This window comes from Coregonus clupeaformis, chromosome 1, assembly GCF_020615455.1.
Source record: "Coregonus clupeaformis isolate EN_2021a chromosome 1, ASM2061545v1, whole genome shotgun sequence".
NCBI classification, from domain to species: Eukaryota; Metazoa; Chordata; class Actinopteri; order Salmoniformes; family Salmonidae; genus Coregonus; species Coregonus clupeaformis.
In genome coordinates this window covers 86,403,779-86,416,442 of record NC_059192.1, presented here as the reverse complement: position 1 = coordinate 86,416,442, position 12,664 = coordinate 86,403,779, and positions in this window count along the sequence as shown.

Sequence of the window (12,664 nt, the reverse complement as noted above, 5' to 3'; positions counted from 1 at the left end):
TCTGGTTTGAACCTTTACACAGGGGTTCCTCGAAGACCCTTTTCAGAGGGGTTCCTCAAAGAACCCCTTTGAACTTGAAAGGTTCCACCAGTGTGGCAACCCAAAAGGTTCTTCCAGGCATTTTTACTTCTAAAACTGTATGTAACACACTACTTTTGACCAGGGCCCATAGGGTTGTGCAGTATGTAGGGAATAGGGTGCCATTTGGGACACAACCAGGCACTCGCCTCGCACCACGCACCCTATTGCCTACCCAGGGTCCCCTGCTCCTCTCCGCTGGTGTGTGAGTGGGTTGATCCGCACACACGTATGCACACAAACACAGTAGGCTATGTAGGAATGTAGGATAAGTAAGTAAGTGTTTGTGTGTGTGTGTTGTAGCTGTTGCTGTCTCTGCATCCCTATGGTAGTGGTTGTAGGTGGTAGCCTCAAAGTTAGTGAGGTGGGCCGGTTGCCTGCGGGGAAATCTGCATGGAGTGATCCGGTTGCCGGAGGGTTACTGGCTTCAATATCCCCATACCTACCGCCGTTGTGCCCTTGAGCAAGGCACTTTACCCCTAAGTGATCCAGGGGCGCTGCTCTGCCGCAGCCCCTGTGCTGCTCCCAGCCTGTGATGTTTGTGTTGTGTGTCAGGTTGGGTACTGTAAAAAAAGAGAAAGAAATATCCATGCAAATGGACCAATAAAGCAAGTAATGTAGTTGCTGTGGGAGCAGTGAGCTTGGTTGTTATGGCAGCATGGTATCACAGTTTGACTTCGAAATGTGACGTTTTTCCATGATTTTCCAACCGTCTATGGGTGAAGTCTCTCTCGTTTTTAACGTTTAAGTTGAGACACTGTTAGATAACTCCGCAAAAGTGAAACCAAAAACACTGTTGTGTGGATGGGGGGTTCACATCTCGTTACGCTAAGGGTTAAAGTTTGGGAAAGGCTTAAAACAGAAAAACTAAAAAACAATTGCCTTGCACTGGGAACACACAACCCTCTGTGACGGAGAGTGGCTTTTATGCCCATCCACCGTCCCCATCCACAACGTCCTAACAAGCTGCCAGCCTCCTTGAAGTTAATAGCGCTCATGTTGCCCCTAGTGGCCGGTTTTGAAGGCAATTCAAGAAGTTCTTGGGACCTGGATGGACGTCTAACTTCGACTTCAAACTAGAGCAATCTCTCTGATTGTGGACTAACCATAGCCTTGGCTACAGGGTGGACAGGACAGGCAGAGAGATGGAGTGTTGTAGCTAGGCTTACTTTGAGGGTTAGATCCCCTGACATCGTGGGGATGGAGAAGAGAGGGGGATGAGGAGGAGAGGAGAGGAGGATGAGGAGGAGAGGAGAGGGGGATGAGAAGGAGAAGGAGAAGAGAGGGGGAAGACAAAAACAAATCATTACTCTAGCTACAGTATTTCTGCCCATCATCTGATGCTTCAGCTACACAATATACTCTATAGCAGGGGTATTCAACTCTTATCATACGAGGTCCGGAGCCTGCAGGTTTTCTGTTCTACCTGATACCTAATTGCACCCACCTGGAGTCCCAGGTCTAAATCAGTCTCTGATTAGTGAAGAACAATGAAGAAAAGCAGTAGAACTGGCTTCAATGTCCAGAGTTGAGTTTAAGGGCTCTATAGGCTCTATAGGAGGAGGGCTTTCCCTCCTCTTCCTCCTTTCTCTCTCCCCCTCTCTTTCGTTCTCTCTCTCTCCCCCTCTCCCTCGTTCTCTCTCTCCCCCTCTCCCTCGTTCTCTCTCTCTCCCCCCTCTCTCGTTCTCTCTTCTCCCCCTCTCCCTCATTCTCTCTCTCTCCCCCTCTTCCTCGTTCTCTCTCTCTCCCCCTATCCCTCGTTCTCTCTCTCCCCCTCTCCCTCGTTTTCTCTCTCTCCCCCTCTCCCTCGTTCTCTCTCTCTCCCCCTCTCCCTTGTTCTCTCTCTCCCCCTCTCCCTCGTTCTCTCTCTCCCCCCTCTCCCTCGTTCTCTCTTTCCCCCTCTCCCTCGTTCTTTCTCTCTCCCCTTCTCCCTCGTTCTCTCTCTCCCCCTCTCCCTCGTTCTCTCTCACCCCCTCTCCCTCGTTCTCTCTCCCCCCTATCCCTCGTTCTCTCTCTCCCCTCTCCCTCGTTCTCTCTCTCTCCCCCTCTCCCTCGTTCTCTTTCTCTCCCCCTCTCCCTTGTTCTCTCTCTCCCCCTCTCCCTTGTTCTCTCTCTCTCCCCTCTCCCTCATTCTCTCTCTCTCCCCTCTCCCTCATTCTCTCTCTCTCTCCTCTCCCTCATTCTCGCTCTCTCCCTCTCCCTCATTCTCTCTCTCTCTCCCTCTCCCTCGTTCTCGCTCTCTCCCCTCTCCCTCGTTCTCTCTCTCTCCCCTCTCCCTCGTTCTCTCTCTCCCCCTCTCCTTCTTTCTTTCTCTCTTTCTCTCCCCTCTCCCTCATTCTCTCTCTCTCTCCCCGTCTCCCTCGTTCTCTCTCTCTCTCTCTCCCTCGTTCTCTCTCTCCCTCTCCCTCGTTCTTTCTCTCTCCCTCTCTCGTCACTTCTCTCTCCCCTCTCCCTCATTCTCTCTCTCTCCCCCTCTCCCTCGTTCTCTCTCTCCCCCCTCTCCCTCGTTCTTTCTCCGTCCCCCTCTCCCTCATTCTCTCTCTCTCCCCCTCTCCCTCGTTCTCTCTCTCCCCCTCTCCCTCGTTCTCTCTCTCTCTCTCCCCCTCTCTCCTCGTTCTTTCTCTCTCCCCCCTCTTCCTCGTTCTCTCTCTCCCCTCTCCCTTGTTCTATCCCTCCCCCTCTCCCTCGTTCTCTCTCTCTCTCCCCTCTCCCTCGTTCTCTCTCTCTCCCCCTCCCCCGTTCTCTCTTCTCCCCCTCTCCCTCATTCTCTCTCTCTCCCCCTCTCCCTCGTTCTCTCTCTCTCCCCCTATCCCTCGTTCTCCCTCTCCCCCTATCCCTCGTTCTCTCTCTCCCCCTCTCCCTCGTTCTCTCTCTCTCCCCCTCTCCCTCGTTCTCTCTCTCTCCCCTCTCCCTTGTTCTCTCTCTCTCCCCCTCTCCCTCGTTCTTTCTCTCTCCCCTTCTCCCTCGTTCTCTCTCTCCCCCTCTCCCTCGTTCTCTCTCACCCCTCTCCCTCGTTCTCTCTCTCTCCCCCTATCCCTCGTTCTCTCTCTCCCCCTCTCCCTCGTTCTCTCTCTCTCCCCCTCTCCCTCGTTCTCTCTCTCTCCCCTCTCCCTTGTTCTCTCTCCCCTCTCCCTCGTTCTCTCTCTCCCCCTCTCCCTCGTTCTCTCTTTCCCCCTCTCCCTCGTTCTTTGTCTCTCCCCTTCTCCCTCGTTCTCTCTCCCCCTCTCCCTCGTTCTCTCTCACCCCCTCTCCCTCGTTCTCTCTCACCCCCTCTCCCTCGTTCTCTCTCTCTCCCCCTCTCCCTCAATCTCTCTCTCTCCTCTCCCTAGTTTACTCTCTTCCTCTACCAGTCCATGCAGCACCACACAGCACAGCATCGCACAGCACAGCTCAGAATCGCACAGCTCAGCATCGGCTGCCAAGCTACTTATCGCTGTTATTTCTGTTATTATATTATTATAATTTACTCATCCAGGAGAGAAGGACCCATTTTAAGTGTGTGTGGGTGTTTGTGTGCATGTACGTTTGTTCATGTCTGTGTGTGTGCACCAGTGGCGGTTGGTGCCATTTAAGATGAGGGAGAATGATTTTTGTTTTTATGAGCATGGCCTTATTTCTATTACAGCATATTGGATGACTGTCATTCATATTCCATTCACCCAGCTCAATGTAACATCGATAGGTTTAGGCCACTACATGATACTGGAATTCTCCCTGTGCCCATCATGAGGTTGCTACAACCTAGCCTATGAATGAAAGTTTACAACGTAGGTGCACAGGTCAAGAGAAGTTGGAGTAATCAAGATCTCTCTCTCCCCCTCTCCCTCATTCTCTCTCTCTCTCCCTCTCCCTCATTCTCTCTCTCTCTCCCTCTCCCTCATTCTTGCTCTCTCTCCCTCTCCCTCATTCTCTCTCTCTCTCCCTCTCCCTCGTTCTCGCTCTCTCCCCCTCTCCCTCGTTCTCTCTCTCTCCCCCTCTCCCTCGTTCTCTCTCTCCCCCTCTCCTTCTTTCTTTCTCTCTTTCTCTCTCCCCCTCTCCCTCATTCTCTCTCTCTCCCTCTCCCTCGTTCTCTCTCTCTCTCCCTCTCCCTCGTTCTCTCTCTCTCCCCTCTCCCTCGTTCTTTCTCTCTCCCCCTCTCTCTCGTCACTTCTCTCTCCCCCTCTCCCTCGTTCTCTCTCTCTCCCCCTCTCCCTCGTTTCTCTCTCCCCCTCTCCCTCGTTCTTTCTCTCTCCCCCTCTCCCTCGTTCTCTCTCTCTCCCCCTCTCCCTCGTTCTCTCTCTCCCCTCTCCCTCGTTCTATCCCTCCCCCTCTCCCTCATTCTCTCTCTCTCTCTCCCCCTCTCCTCGTTCTCTCTCTCCCCCTTCCCCGTTCTCTCTTCTCCCCCTCTCCCTCATTCTCTCTCTCTCCCCCTCTCCCTCGTTCTCTCTCTCCCCCTATCCCTCATTCTCTCTCCCCCCCTCTCCTCGTTCTCTCTCTCTCCCCCTCTCCCTCGTTCTCTCTCTCTCCCCCTCTCCCTTGTTCTCTCTCTCCCCCCTCTCCCTCGTTCTCTCTCTCCCCCTCTCCCTCGTTCTCTCTTTCCCCCTCTCCCTCGTTCTTTCTCTCTCCCCTTCTCCCTCGTTCTCTCTCTCCCCCTCTCCCTCGTTCTCTCTCACCCCCTCTCCCTCATTATCTCTCTCTCCCCCTATCCCTCGTTCTCTCTCTCCCCCTCTCCCTCGTTCTCTCTCTCTCCCCCTCTCCCTCGTTCTCTCTCTCTCCCCCTCTCCCTTGTTCTCTCTCTCCCCATCTCCATCGTTCTCTCTTTCCCCCCTCTCCCTCGTTCTCTCTTTCCACCTCTCCCTCGTTCTTTCTCTCTCCCCTTCTCCCTCGTTCTCTCCCTCCCCCTCTCCCTCGTTCTCTCTCACCCCCTCTCCCTCGTTCTCTCTCTCTCCCCCTATCCCTTGTTCTCTCTCTCCCCCTCTCCCTCATTCTCTCTCTCTCCTCTCCCTCGTTCACTCTCTCCCCCTACCAGTCCATGCAGCACCACACAGCACAGCATCGCACAGCACAGCATCGCACAGCTCAGCATCGCACAGCTCAGCATCGGCTGCCAAGCTACTTATCGCTGTTATTTCTGTTATTATATTATTATAATTTACTCATCCAGGAGAGAAGGACCCATTTTAAGTGTGTGTGGGTGTTTGTGTGCATGTACGTTTGTTCATGTCTGTGTGCGTGCACCAGTGGCGGTTGGTGCCATTTAAGATGAGGGAGAATGATTTTTGTTTTTATGAGCATGGCCTTATTTCTATTACAGCATATTGGATGACTGTCATTCATATTCCATTCACCCAGCTCAATGTAACATCGATAGGTTTAGGCCACTACATGATACTGGAATTTTCCCTGTGCCCATCATGAGGTTGCTACAACCTAGCCTATGAATGAATGTTTACAACGTAGGTGCACAGGTCAAGAGAAGTTTGAGTAATCAAGATCTCTCTCTCCCCCTCTCCCTCATTCTCTCTCTCTCTCTCTCCTGCTCCCTCATTCTCTCTCTCGCTCCCTCTTCCTCGTTCTCTCTCTCTCCCCCTCTCCCTCGTTCTCTCTCTCCCCCTCTCCCTCGTTCTCTCTCTCTCCCCCTATCCCTCGTTCTCTCTCTCCCCCTCTCCCTCATTCTCTCTGTCTCCCCCTCTCACTCGTTCTCTCTCTCCCCCTCTCCCTTGTTCTCTCTCTCCCCCTCTCCCTCGTTCTTTCTCTCTCCCCCTCTCCCTCATTCTTTCTCTCTCCCCCTCTCTCTCGTCCCTTCTCTCTCCCCCTCTCCCTCGTTCTCTCTCTCTCCCCCTCTCCCTCTCCTCGTTCTCTCTCTCCCCCTCTCCCCCTCTCCCTCGTTCTCTCTCTCCCCCCCCCCTCTCTCCCTTGCTCTCTCTCCCCCTCTCCCTCATTCTCTCTCTCCCCCGTCTCCCTCATTCTCTCTCTCCCCCTCTCTCTCATTCTCTCTCTCTCCCCCTCTCCCTTGTTCTCTCTCTCCCCCTCTCCCTCATTCTCTCTCCCCCTCTCCCTCATTCTCTCTCTCCCCCTCTCCCTCATTCTCTCTCTCTCCTCTCCCTCGTTCACTCTCTCCCCCTACCAGTCCATGCAGCACCACACAGCTCAGCATCGCACAGCTCAGCATCGGCTGCCAAGCTACTTATCGCTGTTATTTCTGTTATTATATTATTATAATTTACTCATCCAGGAGAGAAGGACCCATTTTAAGTGTGTGTGGGTGTTTGTGTGCATGTACGTTTGTACATGTCTGTGTGTGTGCACCAGTGGCGGTTGGTGCCATTTACATTCACATTTACATTTATGTCATTTAGCAGACGCTCTTATCCAGAGCGACTTACAAATTGGTGCATTCACCTTATAGCCAGTGGGATAACCACTTTACAAGTTTTTTTTTTTTTGGGGGGGTGGGGGGGGGGTTAGAAGGATTACTTTATCCTATCCCAGGTGTTCCTTAAAGAGGTGGGGTTTCAAATGTCTCCGGAAGGTGGTCAGTGACGCCGCTGTCCTGGCGTCGTGAGGGAGCTTGTTCCACCATTGGGGTGCCAGAGCAGCGAACAGTTTTTACTGGGCTGAGCGGGAACTGTACTTCAGCAGAGGTAGGGGAGCCAGCAGGCCAGAGGTGGATGAACGCAATGCCCTCGTTTGGGTGTAGGGACTGATCAGAGCCTGAAGGTACGGAGGTGCCGTTCCCCTCACAGCTCCGTAGGCAAGCACCATGGTCTTGTAGCAGATGCGAGCTTCAACTGGAAGCCAGTGGAGTGTGCGGAGGAGCGGGGTGACGTGAGAGAACTTGGGAAGGTTGAACACCAGACGGGCTGCTGCATTCTGGATGAGTTGTAGGGGTTCAATGGCACAGGCAGGGAGCCCAGCCAACAGCGAGTTGCAGTAATCCAGACGGGAGATGACAAGTGCCTGGATTAGGACCTGTGCCGCTTCCTGTGTAAGGCAGGGTCGTACTCTCCGAATGTTGTAGAGCATGAACCTACAGGATCGGGTCACCGCCTTGATGTTAGCGGAGAACGACAGGGTGTTGTCCAGGGTCACGCCAAGGCTCTTCGCACTCTGGGAGGAGGATACAACAGAGTTGTCAACCGTGATGGCGAGATCATGGAACGGGCAGTCCTTCCCCGGGAGGAAGAGCAGCTCCGTCTTGCCAAGGTTCAGCTTGAGGTGGTGATCCGTCATCCATACTGATATGTCTGCCAGACATGCAGAGATGCGAATCGCCACCTGGTTATCAGAAGGGGGAAAGGAGAAGATTAGTTGTGTGTCGTCTGTGTAGCAATGATAGGAGAGGCCATGTGAGGATATGACAGAGCCAAGTGACTTGGTGTATAGCGCGAATAGGAGAGGGCCTAGAACTGAGCCGTGGGGTAAACCAGTGGTGAGAGCACGTGGTGCGGAGACAGCTTCTCGCCACGCCACCTGGTAGGAGCGACCGGTCAGGTAGGACGCAATCCAAGAGTGAGCCGCGCCGGAGATGCCCAGCTCGGAGAGGGTGGAGAGGGGGATCTGATGGTTCACAGTATCAAAGGCAGCAGACAGGTCTAGAAGGACAAGAGCAGAGGAGAGAGAGTTAGCTTTAGCAGTGCGGAGAGCCTCCGTGACACAGAGAAGAGCAGTCTCAGTTGAATGACCAGTCTTGAAACCTGACTGGTTTGGATCAAGAAGGTCATTCTGAGAGAGATAGCAAGAGAGTTGGCTAAAGACGGCACGCTCAATAGTTTTGGAGAGAAAAGAAAGAAGGGATACTGGTCTGTAGTTGTTGACATCAGAGGGATCGAGTGTTGTTTTTTTGAGAAGGGGTGCAACTCTCGCTCTCTTGAAGACGGAAGGGACATAGCCAGCGGTCAAGGATGAGTTGATCAGCGAGGTGAGGTAAGGGAGAAGGTCACCGGAGATGGTCTGGAGAAGAGAGGAGGGGATAGGGTCAAGCGGGCAGGTTGTTGGGCGGCCGGCCGTCACAAGTCGCAAGATTTTATCTGGAGAGAGAGGGGAGAAAGAAGTCAAAGCATAGGGTAGGGCAGGTTGAGCAGGACCAGCAGTGTCATTTGACTTAACAAATGAGGATCGGATGTCGTCAACCTTCTTTTCAAAATGGTTGACGAAGTCATCCACAGAGAGGGAGGAGGGGGGGGGTGGGGGGGATTCAGCAGGGAGGAGAAGGTGGCAAAGAGCTTCCTAGGGTTAGAGGCAGATGCTTGGAATTTAGAGTGGTAGAAAGTGGCCTTAGCAGCAGAAACAGATGAAGAAAATGTAGAGAGGAGGGAGTGAAAAGATGCCAGGTCCGCAGGGAGTCTAGTTTTCCTCCATTTCCGCTCGGCTGAGCGAGAATGAGGGAGAATGATTTTTGTTTTTATGAGCATGGCCTTATTTCTATTACAGCATATTGGATGACTGTCATTCATATTCCATTCACCCAGCTCAATGTAACATCGATAGGTTTAGGCCACTACATGATACTGGAATTCTCCCTTTGCCCATCATGAGGTTGCTACAACCTAGCCTATGAATGAAAGTTTACAACGTAGGTGCACAGGTTGAGAGAAGTTTGAGTAATTAAGTTGACAGACAGTGACACATTCAATAGCACCTTGCACACTCTTGCCTGCATCTAGCTGATCTAGGGTGTAGTCCAACATTTGCAAATGAGAGTTTATATTGGACAAATTCAAGAATTGCAGGTTTATCCCCGTTTCGGTCCGTTTGCTTCCGTTTAAGAAACATTTTTCAACAGAATCGGCAGAAGGAATACACTCCTGATCACACGCAAACACAATTCACTTTCATAGCAGCCACATAAAAACAGCATGATCACTTTGCTCGTTGTATATATCATTATTTCTCGCAGTTATCTACGCGCTCTCCTCCTCTCAACCTTTTCCCTTCGCTTGTAGTCTTCAGTGCACAACACATCAGCTCTCTGTGACCAGGTGAAAAAACCTTTCCAAGCCAAACCTTCATACATATGATGACAGCTAACCGCTACACACAGCCTATATCATTGTCACTTCATAGACAACATACTATAACTAACGCGTTAGTAACCCCCTACAATCATGCAGTACAGTGTACAGTCAGAAAGCAGTTTAGCAGTTACACCGGCGGGCAACGTGGCAATACATTTATAAAACCAAAAGCTTACCTTGACTTGGAAGAGTTCAAGTGTTGGATAGCCATAGCCAGCTAGCTAACATAGCATCCCTCTCTGTTTGAGCCGGGTGTTTGAGTATGCTAAACTTGGTTGCTGCATTCGCTAGCTAAGTGAACGTGAAAGTTTAAAAAAATACAACCAAATATAGCTATCTCTCTCTCTCTCTCTCACACTCTTGCTTCTCCTTAATTTCGGAAGAAATACATTTGTTCAAAACTGTTAAACTATGGTCTTTCTCTCTCTTTGAGTCAACTACTCACCACCTTTTATGCACTGCAGCGCTAGCTAGCTGTAGCTTATGCTTTCAGTGCTAGATTAATTATCTGGTCCTTTGATTGGGTGGACAACATGTCAGTTCATGCTGCATGAGCACTGATAGGTTGGAGGATGTCCTCCAGAAGTTGTCACAATTACTGTTTAAGTCTATGGAAGGAGGTGAGAAACATGAGCCTCCTAGGTTTTTTATTGAATTTAATGTACCCAGAAGAGGACAGAATCTAGCTGTCCTCTGGCTATACCATGATGCTACCCTACAGCGTGCTGCTGAGGCAACTGTAGACCTTCATTGCAAAACAGTGTGTTTTAATAAATTATTTAGTGACGTGAATATATTTAGTATAGTTTTATCTAAAAAGGATAGATTTTTTCCCACGGGGGGCCAGTATATATATAAAAAAAATAGGTATTCACTAACTGTAAGTCGTTCTGGATAAGAGCGTCTGCTAAATGACTAAAATGTAAATGTAAATGTAAATGTTTCAATATATATATTTTTATGAAATTCATTGAGGACGATGGTCCTCCCCTTCCTCCTCTGAGGAGCCTCCACTGGTGTGCACGTGTGTTTGAGGTGTGTGTGTGTGTGTGTGTGTGTATCTGAAGGCCACAGGAGATTATTATCTATTTACAGACGCCACCCACAAAATCCTGTGACCCTCAGTGTGGGGGCTGAGGAGAGAGAGAGAGAGAGAGAGAGAGAGAGAGAGAGAGAGAGAGAGAGAGAGATTGAGAGAGACTATAGAATATTCATTATCATTCTACACTGAGAGTACAAAACATTAGGAACACCTTCCTAAGGAGAACAGCCTCGCATGGACTCTACAAGGTGTCGAAAGCGTTCCACTGAGATGCTGGCCCATGTTGACTCCAATGCTTCCCACAGTTGTGTCAAGTTGGTTGGATGTCCTTCGAGTGGACACTACAAAAAACGAATGGCCAACTTGCTCCTAACCACTGATACGGGGCCAGTTGTTTATCATCCCATTATGATTAGGAATATCTTCAGGGCTATGGTAATCTGATCCTAGATCTGTGGTTAAGGGCAGCCTCTAGCTCTAGCAGATTAGATTGGCACCCTATTCCCTATGTAGGGCAATATGGGCCCTGGTCAAAAGTAGTGCACTTTATAAGGAAAAGGGTGCCATTTGGAGTACACACTAAAACGCAAGTCCTGTCCCTCCAGGTATGAATGAATGAAGCTGTATGGAGGTGTTGAGTAGTAGTTACTGGAACATTCAGGGGACCAGGGGTGTGAGGGAAACTCAGGTAGGCTTGGATGTGTCTAATGTCAGCCTCTCTGGGTGGAGGGTGGAGGTGTTAACTGGCTGTAATAGAACTTCACTAGGGACCCCCTCACAGCAGAGGAACTAAATGACTGCTAGAGGTGTGTGTTTGTGTGTTTGTCCATAAATATGACGATGATGATGATGATGATGACTTCGCAGATAGCTTCTGCTGCTGTGGATGCTATTTAGTCCACTGTCTCACACACACACACACACATACACACACACACACACACACACACAGCTAACCTTGTACAGCTAACCTTGTGGGGACAAACAATTCAGTCCCATTCAAAATCCTATTTTCCCTAACCCCTAACCCTAAACCTAACCCTAACCCTAACCCTAACCCTAACCCGTACTCTTACCCTAACCCTAACCCTAACCTTAACCCTAACCCTATCCTTAACCCAAAAACCTTAACCCTAACCCTAAACCTAACCCTAGCTCCTAACCCTAACCCAAAAACGAACCTTAGCTCCTAACCCTAAACCTAATTCTAACCCTAACACTAATTCTAACCTTAACCCTAAACCCCCTAGAAATAGCATTTGACCTTGTGGGGACCAACAAAATGTCCCCAGCTGGTCAAATTGTTGTTCATTTACTATTCTTGTGGGGACACACACACCTCCAGCAGTCATTTAGCTCCTCTGCTGTGAGGGGGTCCCTAGTGAAGTTCTATTCTCACACCCTTGACTTCTGGTCCCCACAAGAATAGTTAAACACGTCCACACACACACGTACACAACCCCCCCCCACCAAACACACACTCTTACTGACTCTGAAAACCTTCAGAGTCAGTAAGACACCTCATGACAGTCTGATCCCTGAGGGAAGTAGCAGTCCGAGCAGAGTGGAGTAGGCAGCCAAGCAGAGTGGGGTAGGCAGCCGAGCAGAGTGGGGTAGGCAGCCGAGCAGAGTGGGGTAGGCAGCCGAGCAGAGTGGGGTAGGCAGCCGAGCAGAGTGGGGTAGGCAGCCGAGTAGAGTGGAGTAGGCAGCCGAGCAGAGTGGGGTAGGCAGGGATGTAGAGCATGGCGTTTGCAACGCCAGGGTTGTGGGTTTGATTCCCACGGGGGGCCAGTATGAAAAATAAAAAGATAATGTAAGTCGCTCTGGATAAGAGCGTCTGCTAAATGACGTAAATGTAATGTAATGTAGGCAGCCGAGCAGAGTGGGGTAGGCAGCCGAGCAGAGTGGGGTAGGCAGCCGAGGAGAGTGGGGTAGGCAGCCGAGCAGAGTGGGGTAGGCAGCCGAGGAGAGTGGGGTAGGCAGCCGAGCAGAGTGGGGTAGGCAGCCGAGGAGAGTGGGGTAGGCAATCAAGCAGAGCTACATTGGATCAGTGTTAGGTGAAAAGCGCTGGGTAATTGCTAATCTCACTTTTAATTGAATCTGGTGGAGTGCAGTGTTTCGTATCGAGGAGAGCGAGAGGGCTGGGGAGACGGCAGGGCAGCGACAGGGCCATCCAACCTGCCTCAGTCTGCTATGAACTACAACGACATTGGACTCCACAGACGTGATGATGCCGCAGAAAGACTAGAAAGACTTAAAGTTGAAAAACTCTGAACTATTTAGTTGTAAATGAAGAGAGGGAGGGGGGTGTAAATTAGGAGTGGAGCGAGAGATGCCTCTGTCTGTCTGTCTGTCTGTTTGTCCTCCGTGGCTCCTTCCATGTCCGTGTGTGTTGGGTCCCATTGAAGCACACACACCAAATTGGCACCAGGTCAGCACTCTCTTTCTTTCTCTCTCTCTCTCTATTCCTCCTCTTTCCCGCCTCCTCCTCCTCCTCTCTTTGTCTCCATCCCTCGCTCTACTTATTACGTGTTCACCGAGTGCCAGG